Source organism: Chiroxiphia lanceolata, chromosome 32 (assembly GCF_009829145.1).
Source record: "Chiroxiphia lanceolata isolate bChiLan1 chromosome 32, bChiLan1.pri, whole genome shotgun sequence".
Lineage (NCBI taxonomy): Eukaryota > Metazoa > Chordata > Aves > Passeriformes > Pipridae > Chiroxiphia > Chiroxiphia lanceolata.
Window position 1 is genome coordinate 75,576 of NC_045668.1, and position 14,433 is coordinate 90,008.

Consider the following 14,433-nt stretch of genomic DNA (forward strand, 5'->3'; position numbering starts at 1 on the left):
ATGTTCAGTGGCAGCCCCTTCCTTCCCCACGGGGCTGGAGTGGGAGCAGGGACAACTGTGGACAGACATGCTGGTCTGGGGCCTGGCTCAGCTCTGGGGCGTCTCAGAGGGAAAGCTGTGGGAAGGGATGGGCAGGAGGACATGGGTGGATCAGGCTTTGGGGGCCGTTGGAGGACGGATTGTGTTGTTGTGGGACTGTCCCCACAGGGTATGCAGCTGCTTTCAGCTCCCTGCCCACCCCCTTGGCACCCCCAGGGGCCTGGGCCCTTCCAGGGGCAGCTGCCCCGTGCAGGAAGCTGGAGGGATGCCGGGGAAGGTGGCTGGATGGGTGCCGCAGGCAGGATGGACTCTGTGCCAGGGCTGGGCTTGTGGCCAGGGCTGGGGGCTGTGCCCAGCCGGGCTTTGCCCCGGGGGCTCTCGGGGAGGGGGCAGGGAGGAGTCCCGGCAGGGATAAATGAGCTCCTGCCCTTGTGCAGCCTCAGCCAGCGCTGCCCAGGCCCAGAGGAAGATGAAGGTCGCTGTGCTCAGCGTGGCCCTGCTCTTCGCCATCCTGCTGAGCCCCCCGGCAGATGCCAAGGTGAGGCCCCGATGCCTCGGGCGTGGGCTCAGGTCTGGGGATGCTCCTGTCTGCAGGAGAGCAGCTCTGCTGCAGGATGGAATCGGGGCTGTGATCCCAAAACTCCTTGCCTTGGCCTCTCCCTCTCCCAGTCCAGAGGATCCTCAGCTCCCCTGGACCTCCAGTGCTGGGCACTGCAGCTTCTCCCTCCCACTCTTCCCCCTCTTCACTCCACTTCCACTGCAAATCTCCCTGTGCCCAGAGCCCCAGATGCTCAGGGAACATGACCAGGGAGGTCCCTCACAAGGGAGGGCCACTATCAATTGCTGGGAGGGCCCCCACCTCTTTCTTTTAATGGTGCTCCCAAATCCCACCCTCTTGGGCCTCCCATCCCATCCTTTTTGGTCCCCTCAGGCATCTCCTCCCCAGGATCTGCTCTGTGTCCTACCCAGCGTCCCCAAACATCCTCCCACTGATCATTCCCAAACTTTTTCTTTCCGTCTTTCCCCTCAGACCTTTGCCTTTCACCCAGGCCACTGCCCTGGTACCTGCCAAGACCATTCCTTGACTCCCTCTCCACTCCCAACCATCTCCCAGTCCCCTCGGTTTTGTCCTCCTCCATCCTCCTCCTCCTGTCCCCACCAAGCCTCTCCCTTGCAGTCCCCACGTCCCTACAGTTGAATTCCTTTCCCCTCCCCTGCATCCCACACGGTGCCCCTTCAACACCCCAATCCCAGTCCCCTGGGCTCCCCAGTTCCCCCCAGTTCAGCATCTTTAGGTCCCCCCCAACCTCCCCCCACCCTCCCTGCAGGCCCTGAATTCCCCTGGCTCTCCTTGTCTCCATCCCCACCCTGGGCCCTGCAGGCACAGGGCTTGCAGGTGAAACTGGGTGCAGTGGGAGCGGGGGGAGCAGAAGGGATTTGCCCCCTCAGACGGGGGCAGCCATGGGCTGGGGGGGCTGGGGACACCCGTGTCCCTCCCCAGCCCCACAGGGGCCAATCCTGAGCAACCCTTTGCTCTCCTTGCCCAGGCACTCTTGGCAGGAACCCAAAATGATCTGCGGGAGGTGAGTGGGCCGGGGGGATTGGAGGGCATCCAGTCTGGGAACTGGGGGACACTTTGGTCCCCCCATCCCTCGCTGGCACCGGGGACATCCCAGTGACCAGCCAGGGCTCCTGGTCTCTCTCCAGCTGGATTTAGTGGACGTTGAGATCCTGAAGACGGCTCAGGTGGGTACCAGGAGTTCTGCCTGAGTCAGGTCTTTCCCTCACATGGCCATGACACTCCCGACCATCCCAGTCTGCCCCAGTATACCCCAGTGCACCTTCCCCAAGGATCCCATTTCTTCCCCCAGGCTCCCAATACATCCCACTGCACCCCAGTGTGTCTCTAACCCTGTCTTTGTCCCCAGCCCCCTGTGGTTGAGAAGGTGGTGGGTCTTGTTCGTGAGAAACGCGTGGCTGCATCCGTGGCTGTCTGAGGTGAGCAGTGCCTGCAGGGAGAGGGGTCAGGACAAGGCCCCTCTCATGTTGCAGTGGACTTTGGGGGTGACGATTTGGGCTCTGTCTTTCAGGACTGGTGGTGACACCCGAGCCCTGTCCCCCTCCAGCAGCATGAGGAGATGATCATCCCTGGAAGAACCCCCTGATTTCCCTCAGAGCCCAGGGCCATTTCCCCTGAATGATCAATAAATCCCTTCAGCAAAGCAACTCTGCTTGATCTTGTGTGTGTGTGTTCCCATCTCCACGTGTGTGTTCCCATCTCCATGGGTGTGTTCCCATCTCCACGTGTGTGTTCCCATCTCCATGTGTGTGTTCCCATCTCCATGTGCATGTTCCCATCTCCATGGGTGTGTTCCCATCTCCATGGGTGTGTTCCCATCTCCATGTGCATGTTCCCATCTCTGTGGGTGTGTTCCCATCTCCGTGGGTGTGTTCCCATCTCCATATGTGTTCCCATCTCCATGTGTGTGTTCCCATCTCCATGCCTGCATTCCCGTGTCCCTGTCCCCTCCTTCTCCAGCCCCTGCACACCCAGTGCCTCTCTGGCTGCACCCCCACCATGAGCAGAGAGGCTCCGGGGGCTCCTGGGGGTCTCTGCACACGAGATCCCCTTCACCCCCTCCATGTGCATCCTGAGCAGTGCAGGTTGGGACATCCTGGAATGTCCCTCCTGGGGGCTGGGACAGGCAAGGGAAACACGGGGCAGCCCCTGGAGCACCTGGACCTCCCCTGTGCTCTGGGAGGGATGGAAAGGGGATCAAAGGGGCCAGCGGGTGTCAAATGCCCCCAGAGATCAAGGGACAGGCTCGGGGCTGAAGGGATGGAGAGCAGCCCTGCATCCAAGGCCATGGGGATAGTGGGGGATGAAAAGCAGGATGGGAGCCAGCAGTGGGAGCTCACAGCCCACAATCCCCCGTGTCCTGGGCTCATCCCACAGCGTGGGCAGCAGGGGAGGGGGGTTCTGCCCCTCTGCTCAGCTCAGCTGAGACCCCTCCTGCAGTGCTGCCTCCAGCTCTGGGCTCCTCTGGCTGTCTGTAACACACCCACCCGCAATGGCAATGGCTTGGGGGGATTCCCCTGCCAGCCCTGGCATCTCCTGCAGCTCCATGGGCTCCTCAGCACAGCAGAGACACGGACCTCTTGGGGCACTTCCAGAGGAGGCCACCAAGGGGATCGCAGGGCTGCAGCACCTCTCGGATGGAGACAGGCTGAGAGAGTGGGGGCTCTTCGGCCTGCAGAAGAAAAGGCTGTGGGGAGACCTCCTTGGGGCCTTCCAGGACTTCAAGGCAGCTTCTGAGAAACATGTGGGCAAAGGGTTCAGTAGGGTCTGTCACAATAGGACAGGGGGTGAGGGGGCTAAACTGAAAAAATCTTAGGTCAGACTAGAGATAAAGAAGAAATATTTTAGAGTGAGAATGCTGAAACACAGGAACACATTTCCAGGGAGGTGGTGGATGCCCCAACCCTGCAAACATTCAAGGCCAGGTTGGATGGGGCTCTGAGCAAGGTGATCTATGAAAGATGTCTCTGCTCCCCCTCCAGGGGATCCCCCGCCCTGTGCTCTTGGCTACCAGAGTGATGGGCAGCTCTCAAAAGATGCAAGTGCCCAGAGAGCAGAGGGAACACACAGGACCTCTGTTAGCAGGGACATCTTCAGGTGAGATGGGAATAGTTTGGATCCACACGCTCAGGCTCCACTGTTTTGCCTCTCTGTGGTTGCACACAACGTTTGGAAGAGACTGAGAACCACGAGGTGCCCCAGTGTCACAGGGTCCCCTTGGTGACAGGAGGTCATGAAGTGTCCCACGGACTTGTGGGGGTAGAGTTATTTGAGGTGTTCTCTGACCCAATCTTCCTTGAGCAAGGGAAGGTCTTCCTTCCCTGAGGGCTGGTCTTGTCAGTGCAAAGGTGTTCAGTAACTCTGCCTTCTCTGCATCCTTGTCATGAGCACAGCGGCTCAGGGGGCTCCTGGGGGTCTCTGCACACCAGATCCCCCTCACACTCTTAAGGGAACTTCCCAGGCTCACCATTCCCAAGACTCCCTGGCGGTCACTCTCCCACCAGCCCAGACTGGCACTGCTGGCCCTCAGGCCCCTTCCCAGCAGCAGCAGCTCCAGTGACCCAATGGATCCCCTGTGACTCCCCACAGCCCCCACTCTCACAGTCAGACCAGGTTTCCTCACTGCTTCCACCCCAGCTTTCCCATGGAAGAGTCTCTGATGTCTTAAAAACAGTAAAACAATTTATTTCTTGTGAGGAAACACAAAAACAGGCTGAGCTGGTGCCTCGAGGAAGGACCCCCAACGAAAAACTCCTTGGGGTTTTATCTCCTCACAGTCCAAGCACACAAAACGCTCTTCCTGCTGAGTCCTGGGCTCCTGCCCTGTCTCCAAGTGTCCTCTCCCTTGGCTGCTCCAGGGTGGGCAGCTCATGGCCTTTGGTCTGAGGCCCCTCACCCAGAGCTCATCCCACAGCTCCAACTGCAGCTGCTCCCTGAGCCACCTGCACCCACGGGATTCCTCAGCCCTGGGCACCACGAGGATCCTGACAGTGCCCCAGGATCCCTTTGGTTCCCTGAGCCCCCACAGTGCCCCAGGATCCCTTTGGTTCCATGAACCCCCACAGGGTCACAGGGTCCCTTTGGTTCCCTGAGCCCCCACAGTGTCACAGGGTCCCTTTGGTTCCATCAGGTTCTGGTACTGAAAACTGGGAAACAAACTCTCCAACCAGGATTTTGGGTTAGAAAGCCCACATGACTTCATTCAGTGTGCTGGGTGTATGAAGATAGCTCCATAAAGCATGCACACCCAGCAACCTCACAGACCACTTTATCACCATCATCACGGTTGGGCTTCACCAACGAAGATTTGGGAAGGGCTCTACCCATATTTGCTACAAGCACCCTGGTGGCTAAAGAGGCCAATGCGAGATAGACAAGATGGGTTGCAAAAGGCACAGCAGAAAGACTCCTTGGGTGGTACATTCTGCAAGGCACGATTCTTTCTGCGTTGTCTTTTCTCCTCAAGGGTGATCCTGCGTGCGCTCTCAAAGGAAGCAGCAGCGTTACAGATGGGGTGTCTCCAGACCTCCCAGCTGGAGGCCAGAGTAGACCTGCAATGGAGATCAATGTGGCCAAGGCTGAGATGTTGTTTCAGGCAGTCCTTGTATCTCCTCTTTGGGGCTCCTCTCTTGCCGCAGCCGGTGGCAAGTTCACCATAAAGCAGGACCTTCGGGAGGTGGTGGTTGGTCCTTCATCCTGGAGACGTGCCCTGCCCAGCGCAGCTGTGTTCTCAGCAACATGGCCTCAATGCTTGTGCCTGCTGCCTGTTCTAGAACAGACGTATTGGTCGCTGTTATGGGTTATAAATCTGAGAGAAGAATTTTCCTTTCCCCTGCTTTCCCTGTAAGAGAAACAGAGTTCAAGGGGGAAGGGAGTCGATTAGCCTTACAAAGGAACTGGCTGATCTGTTTAATGGGCCATTAACTGCTGGGGTGAGGGGGGAATGTTGGAGACAGAGACGGGGAGGACACGGGAGATGGTAGAGTGCTCGGACCAGGACAGGGACAGGGACTGTTTTCAGGCATTTCTAGAGGAAAGTCTGGGAGCCAGCTCTCTTCCCTGGTTTCTTCGTCCTGGTGAGACCTGACTACCGGCCCTGCACTGCCAGTGTCTTGTGATTCTCGCCGGGGCCGATGAGTCTTTGCTGCTTCTTTTCATCGGAGAGGTCTGTGCTTGCTGGGAGAAAGAGGGGAGAGCCTTGGAACACTCCCATCTGGGAACAGTGAGTCCTCTTGAGGGGTGAACTTTTTTTTTCCCCACCCCTTCCCTCCATTGAGGAGAAGGGGTCCCCCCCCTGTTTCCCTCTCGGTTTCTCCTGCGGCCGGGGCTGCTCCCTCCAGACCCCTCTGCCCGCGGGGGGGCTGCCGGGGCCCACAGCGCCCCCTGCCGGCCACGACGGGTACTGCAGGTCCTGCCCCTCCCAGCGATCCCACAGCGCCCCCTGCCGGCCACAATCAGGACTGTGCTAAAGGACAGAGGAGTGTTCGTTTAGACCTTTTGTTGTTGGGTTTTCTAGGATTGCTGTCTAGTTCCTCGGTTTTATTTGTTACTGTTTTTGCCAACATACCTATATCTTCTAATAAAGGGTTGTTATTCCTTCTGTTTTTCCACATTTTCCTCCAGTAAAGCCCCTTAATTTGACATTATGATTGCAGAGAGAGGGGAGTTTGGTCTACCTCATAACTCATCCTCTTTAGCAAACAGTCCAGTCTCATCACACTGTGACAGTTATGTAAAATCTACCTGTTGTCACCAAATGGTCCCATTTACACCTTAATTCGGGCTGAGGCATCTCTCCCTCATGGGATCAGAACACCTGGGCAGGGACACCTTCCACCACACCAGCTGGCTCCAACCCTGTCCAACCCGGCCTTGGACACGTCCCACGGTGGGGCAGCCACAGCTTCTCTGGGCAACCTGGGCCAGGGCCTCACCTCCCTCCCAGGGAACAATTTCTCCCCAAAAGTCTCATCTCCCAGAGGTCACTCCCTGGGGCCAGGCTGCAGTGTGTTCCTCCCCAGCACTGCCTGCCTGCAACAGCCTGGGACCAGACAGGAGGGCTTCCCCTCAGCCACCCCCACCTAAGGCAGCAGCTGGCTCTGGGCTGTTCCTCCCAGATCCCTGTGCCATCAGCTGGAAAGCTCTCAGCAAGGTTGTCCTAAAGGAAGCTGCCCTGGGAAAGCCAAGGTGCTGCAGCTCCAACCGGGAAAAGAATCCCAGAATCAGGAAGGTTGCAAAAGAGCTCCAAGATCATCGAGTCCAACCTGGGACCTCTCCCATTTTGGGCCAGACACGTGACAGTAGCAGCCAATCAGTGCTGAGCACACACAAATCTTTATTAATTTATTTTGTTTTAAAAGCAAGATAAGGGCGGGGCGAAGGGCGGAGCGAAGGGCGGGGCTTGTTCTCACTTCCGGTTGGGGTCCGGGGTGCTGATCACGCGGTCTTTCACCTGGGGGGGATGGGGGCAGGTGAGACCCCCAAAACCAGCCTCAAGATCCCCCAAACCCCCCGTGACCCCCCAAAACCCCTCCAGTGACCCCCAAACCCCCCAAATTCGCTCTGTGACCTCCCCAAACCCCCCTGAATCCCACCCAAAACTCCCCCCAGACCCCCCCAAGCCCCTCTGTGACCTCCTCAAACCTCTCCCCAGACCCTCCAAGCCCCCTCTGTCACCCCCCAAATTCCGTCTGGGACCCCCCAAACCCCTTCAAATGCCCCCGAGGACCCCCCAAAACTCCCCCAGTGACCCCCAAACCCCCTCAAATCCCCCCCAGCTGCCCCCTGGACCCTGCAAACCCCCTTAAATCCCCCCCAACTCCAACCTAAATTCCGTCCCAAATCCCCCCAAAACTCCCCCCAAACCCCTTCAAATGCCCCCCAAACCCCCTCCTTGGCCCCCCCAACTCCCCTAACCCCCCCCAAACCCCTCTGTGAGCCCCCCAGGACCCCGAAATCCTCTCTGTGACTGCCCAAACCTCCTCAAATCCCCCCGAAAACTCCCCCAGGACCCCCCAAACCCTCCTGTGACCCCCAAATCCCCTCAAATCCCCCCTGTGACCCCCAAAGCCCCTTAAATCCCCCCCGAATCCCAAATGTCCCACAAAATCTCTCCTGAATCCCAAATTTTCCCCCCAAATCAGGGAATTTCAGGGGGTTGGGGGGAAATTCGGGGAATTTGGGGGGAAATTCAGGGAATTTGGGGGAAATTCAGGGAATTTGGGGGAAATTCACATAATTTGGGGACATTGGGAGGGAAATCAGGGAATTTCAGCGGGCTGGGGGGAAATTCAGGGAATGTGGGGGGAAATTCAGGGAATGTGGGGGCATTCAGGGGAAAATCGGGGAATTTGGGGGGGATTCAGGGGGAAATTTGGGGGGATATTCAGGGAATTTTGGCAGGTCAGCAGGAGGATTTCGGGAAGGTCTGGGGAATTCTGAGGGGGATTTGGGAATGCCGGGGGGGGAAACAGGAATTCTGGGAAATAAATTGGAATTTGGGGGAAAAAAGGGGATTTGAGGGGGAAAAAGGGGATTTTTTGGAGGAAAAGGGGGAGTTGGAGGGGTGGAAACAAGAGGGGCAAAGGCAAAAAAGGACATTTTTGCCCACAAAAGGCCTTTTTTTGCTGCAAAAAGAGGACATTTTAGAGGGGGGAAAGTGGGATTTTTTGAGGGGAAAAAGGATGTTTTTAAAGGAAAAAAAGGACATTTTTGAGGGGGAAACAATGACATTTTTGAGAAGGGAAAATGACATTTTTGAGGGGAAAATCCGATGTTTTTGCAGGGGAAAAAGGGATTTTTGAGGGGAAAAAATATTTTTGAGGGAAAAAAGGGCCATTTTTGAGAGGAGAAAAAAAGGATTTTTGAGGGGGAAAAAAATGATACTTTTGAGACAAAAAAAATGACATTTTTGAGGGGAAAACCAATGTTTTTGCAGGGAGAAAAAAGGGATTTTTGAGGGGCAAAAATGACATTTTTGAAGGGAAAACCGAAATTTTTGAAAGGCAAAAATGACATTTTTGAGGGGGCAAAAAGCGATTTTTGAGGGGAAAACCCAACATTTTTGAGGGGAGAAAACCATGATTTTTGAGGGGAAAAACCAAAATTTTTGAGGGGAAAAAGGGCCATTTTTGAAAGGGAAAAAAGGGATTTTTGAGGGGAAAAATGACATTTTTGAAGGCAAAAAAGGGATTTTTGAGGGGGAAAAAAATGATAGTTTTGAGAGGAAAAAATTACATTTTTGAGGGAAAAACCTGATGTTTTTGCAGGGGGAAAAAGGGATTTTTGAGGGGGGAAAAAATGATAGTTTTGAGACAAAAAAAAGACATTTTTGAGGGGAAAACCAATATTTTTACAGGGCAAAAAAAGGGATTTTTGAGGGGAAAAAACGACATTTTTGAAGGGAAACCCAAATTTTTGAGGGGCAAAAATGACATTTTTGAGGGGGAAAAAAGCAATTTTTGAGGGGAAAACCCAACATTTTTGAGGGGGAAAAAACAAAATTTTTGAGGGGAAAAAGAGCCATTTTTGAGAGGGAAAAAAGGGATTTTTGAGGGAAAAAAATACATTTTTGAAGGCAAAAAAGGGATTTTTGAGGGGAAAAGGGGCATTTTTGGGTGCAGCCCTTTTCACCTCGTCGGGCTGGGTGAGTGTTCTGGAGTTCTGCGGGGAGAAGTGCAGGTGCTGCAGCCCCCGCTGCCGCTCCGACTCCTCCGGCAGAACACGGGGATGTTGCCCTGGAAAACGGGGGAAAAAACGGGATTTAGGGATTTTGGGAAAGTTTACGGGGGGGTTTCCCCTCATAAAATCCCCCCTCTGCCCCGGACCCACTTTGGGCTCCTGGATGTCGTCATGGAGGCGGCGTCAGTGCCGCTCCATCTCCAGCTGGTGGATCTGTTCTTCCCGCTGATCCTGAAGGGATTTTTGCCATCTTTGCCCCTCCTGGAGCGCAGCCATCTGGTCCAGCCGCAGGTAGAACTGCTCCTTGACTGTTGCGTGACGACCTGGTTCAAGAACAGCACGGCGACCACCTTCTGGTCGCTCGGACCATCAGCTCACAGACACCGACATGGTGGATGGCAAATGGCGTTTATTTGAACACGACACAGTCTTATACAGTATAGGCTTATGACATCGCTTCCGTCTGCTTATATCACTACTCAGACACTACTGGTTATTGGGCATTAGGGGAGGGGTTCTATCTTTCCGTACAGCGCGAAACCTTCCGACCGTCAGACCCTAACTACCTACACCGGACCCACCTCCAGTGAGCCTGGGGAGGAACGGGGGGGAAAATGGCACCAAAAGGGAAAAAAAACGGCGGAATTGGGGCAAAATTCCCAAGGTTTTCCTGACTTTTCCCAAATTTTGAGGTGCCATGAAGCGGATTTTGACGCCATTTTTTCCAGATTTTTGAGGCACCTCCTGAGGGATTTTGATGCAAAAGTAGCACAATTGGTAAAAATTCCAAATTTTTTTCTCGGTTTTTCAGCATCCTCGGAGGGATTTTTGGCCGAAAAATCGTGAAATTGGTAAAAATTCCCATTTTTTGAGAATTTTGAGGTGTCCCCTCAAAGGATTTTGGGTGGAAAATTCCCTTTTTTTCTTCTTTTCCCAAATTCTGCGGCACTCCCTTAGCGATTTCAATGCCAAAAAGCTCAAAATCGGTGCAAACCCTCATTTTCCCACCTTTTTTTTGGCACCACTGGTGGATTTTGGGCACAAAACCGTCAGACCTGGTGCAAATTCCCCATTTTTCCCAATCTTTCCTGATTTTTGGGATGGGTTTTTGATGCCAAAAAAGAAAGCCGAAATTGGAGCAAATCCCCGATTTTTTTCTCAAATTCTGAGGTGTTTTCGGTTCAAAAACCAGCAACACTGGTGCTAATTCCCATTTCTTGCCTTTCTTCCTTGACTCTTCCCATTTTTTCGGGCACCCCATGAGGAATTTTGGGCTCAAAAGACCGGGAATTGCCGCCATCCTCAGATTTTCCCGCCTTTTTTTTAATCCGCTTTGGCGCCCCCTGGCGGATTTCGCCCCACAAAGCACCAAAACGGCTCCGGATTATCCCGGTTTTTTCCCCAGTAAGTTTTTGGGAATTCCAGGCCCCCCACAAACCTCTGCGTTTTCCAAGAGCTTGGAGGACTCTTCCTCCCGAGCTCTTGTCTGATTGTGTTCTGGACAACGCTGTTCCTCCTCCCGCAGACGCTTCTCCAGCTCCGACTCCTCGGAGCTGCGGGAAAGTCCCAGAATTTCTCCCTGAATCCCCCAAATTCCCATCAAACCTCTTCCCACCCACCCCCCCCCCGAAAGTCCCGAGCCCCCCAGAATTCCCAACTCCCCCTTAGAATTCCAAAATTCTTCCCAAGTCCTCCCTCTGATTCCCCAAATGCCCTGAATTTTCCTGAATTTCCCCCTGAATTTTCCTGAATTCCCACCAAATCCCCTCCCAAACCCCCCTCAGAATTCCCAAATCCTCCCTTTGACACCCCCAAATGCCTGGAATTTCTCCCTGAATCCCCCCAGATTCCCTGAATTTCCCCCCAAATTCCCTGGCTCTCTCTGAATTTCCACCTGAATGCCCCCAAATTCCCTGAATTTCCCCCTGAATCCCCTCCAATTTCCCCGCAAACCCCTTTCAAATTCCCTGATCTTTGCCCTGAATGCCCCCAAATCCCCTCAATTTTCCCCCAAATTTCCCCCTGAATCCCCCAAATGCCCAAATTGGAATTCCCAAACCTCGAGGGGCTTGGGGGATTGGAAGGCAATTTGGAGGGAATTGATGCGATTTTGCAGGGGGCTTTGTGGGGAATTGGGGAATTTGTCAAAGGGTTTTGGGGAATTTTTGTGGGGATCCTTGGGAGAATCTCAGAAAAATTCCCATTTGGAGGGATTTTGAGGAAATCTTTGGAATTTGGGGCGATTTGGAGAAAATTTTGGAGAAGTCAGAGGGAATTGGGGAATTTTTGGAAGGCTTTTGGGGGAAATTCTGTGGGATCTTGAGGGGTTTGGGGTTGACTTCTGTGGACTTGAGATCAATTTTTGTGGATTTTCAGAAGGTTTTGAGGGATTCTTGATGGAATTTGAGGGGGGTTGGGTGGATTTCAGGGGAATTTTGGTGGTTCCCTCACCCCACTCGGAGGCAGCTTTCCCACAGCCCTGGCTGGAGGGGGATTTTCAGTGGATCTTTGACAGATTTGGAGTGGGTTTGGAAGGATTTTCACTCCATTTCAATGGATTTCAGTTCAGTTCTGAAGGATTTCCTGGCATTTGGTTGGATTTCGGGGCAATTCTAAAGGATTTGAATGGATTTGGAAGGATTTTTGCTCCATTTTAAAGGATTTCAGCTCAGTTCTGAAGGATTTCCTGGGATTTTGAGTGGATTTCAGGGGGATTTTGCACGATTTGGATAGATTTTGAGAGGGTTTTTTAAGGGATTTGGACGGATTTCAGGGGGATTTGGAAGGACTTGCATGGATTTTCAGGGTTTTTTTACAGGATTTGGGCGGACTTCGCTGAATTTGGGGCAGTTTTGGGGGATGTTTCGGTGCTTTGTTCACCATACTCTGAAGCTCAGGTTGCTTTCCCATCGTTTGCGCTCCCTGAGCTCTCTGTGGAGGTTCTCCCGGGACTCCTTGAGCTCCCTCTGGAGCTGCTCCCGACACTCCTTGAGCTCCCTCTGGAACTGGTCCCGGGACTTCAGGTGAGTGGAGCAAAGCACCGAAACATCCCCTGAAACTGCCCCAGATCCAGCAAAATCCGCCCAAATCCCGTAAAAAACGCCATCAAAATCCATCCAAGTCCTTCAAAATCCCCCTGAAATCCACCCAAATCCTTTAAAAAAATGCCATCAAAATCCATCCAAGTCCTTCAAAAATCCCCCTGAAATCCACTCAAAATCCCAGAAAATTCTTCACAACTGAGCTGAAATCCATTGAAATGGAGCAAAATCCTTCCAAATCCATCCAAATCCTTTAGAATCGCCCTGAAATCCAACCAAATTGCTGCCACCCTCAGATTTTCCCGCCTTTTTCCTCCGCTTTGGCGCCCCCTGGCGCATTTCGCACCACAAAGCACCAAAACGGCTCGGAATTATCCCGTTTTTTTCCCCCAGTAAGTTTTTGGGAATTCCAGGCCCCCCACAAACCTCTGCGTTTTCCAAGAGCTTGGAGGACTCTTCCTCCCGAGCTCTTGTCTGATTGTGTTCTGGACAACGCTGTTCCTCTTCCCGCAGACACTGCTCCAGCTCCGACTCCTCAGAGTTGCGGGAAAGTCCCAGAATTTCTCCCTGAATCTCCCCCAGATTCCCATCAAACCTCTTCCCAACCCCCCCTCCAAAAGTCCTGAGCCCCCTGGATTTTGAGAGGTTTTTTTAAGGGATTTGGGCGGATTTCAGGGGGATTTGGAAGGACTTGGATGGATTTTGAGAGGGTTTTTTAAGGGATTTGGGCGGATTTCAGGGAAATTTGGAAGGACTTGGATGGATTTTGATGGCGTTTTTTATGGGATTTGGGCGGATTTTGCTGGATTTGGGGCAGTTTCGGGGGATGTTTCGGTGCTTTGCTCACCATACTCTGAAGTTCAGGTTGCTTTCCCATCGTTTGCGCTCCCTGAGCTCTCTGTGGAGGTTCTCCCGGGACTCCTTGAGCTCCCTCTGGAGCTGCTCCCGGCACTCCTTGAGCTCCCTCTGGAGCTGCTCCCGGGACTCCAGGTGAGTGGAGCAAAACATCCCCTGAAACTGCCCCAAATCCAGCAAAATCTGCCCAAATCCCATAAAAAATGCCATCAAAATCCATCCAAGTCCTTCAAAATCCCCCTGAAATCTGCCCAAATCCTTTAAAAAAACCTCTCAAAATCCATCCAAGTCCTTCCAAATCCCCCTGAAATCCACTCAAAATCCCAGAAAATTCTTCACAACTGAGCTGAAATCCACTGAAATGGAGCAAAATCCTTCCAAATCCATCCAAATCCTTTAGAATCGCCCTGAAATCCAACCAAATTGCTGCCACCCTCAGATTTTCCCGCCTTTTTTCTCCGCTTTGGCGCCCCCTGGCGGATTTCGCCCCACAAAACACCAAAAAGGCTCCTGATTATCCCGGTTTTTTTTATCCCCTCCCCGTAAGTTGGAGGGGGGGAAAAGAGACTATTTTTGAGGGGAAAAAACGACATTCCTGAGGGGAAAAAAAAATGACGCTTTTTAGAGGAAAAAAAAATTACATTTTTGAGGGGGAAAAAGGATGTTTTTGTGGGGGGAAAAAACAACATTTTTGAAGGGAAAAAAGGGATTTTTGAGGGGGGAAAAACCTGACATTTTTCAGAGGAAAAAATGATGGTTTTGCAGGGGGAAAAAGGGATTTTTGAGGTGAAAAAAACAACATTTTTGACGAGAAGCCTCCCGAAGGTCCTGCTTTATGGTGAACTTGCCATCGGTTGCCGCAAGAGAGGAGCCCCGAAGAGGAGATACAAGGACTGCCTGAAGCAACATCTCAGCCTTGGCCACATTGATCAACAGAACTGGTCCACCCTGGCCTCCAACCGGGAGGTCTGGAGACACCCCATCTCTAACGCTGCCGATGCTTTTGAGAGCGCACGCAGGATCACCCTTGAGGAGAAAAGACAACGCAGAAAGAATCGTGCCTTGCAGAATGTACCACCTAAGGAGTCTTTCTGCTGTGCCTTTTGCAACCCATCTTGTCTGTCTCGCATTGGCCTCTTTAGCCACCAACGCGCTTGTAACAAACGAGGGTAGAGCCCTTCCCAAATCTTCGCTGGTGAAGCCCAACCACGAATAAGAAAGGGTTGTTATTTCTTCTTT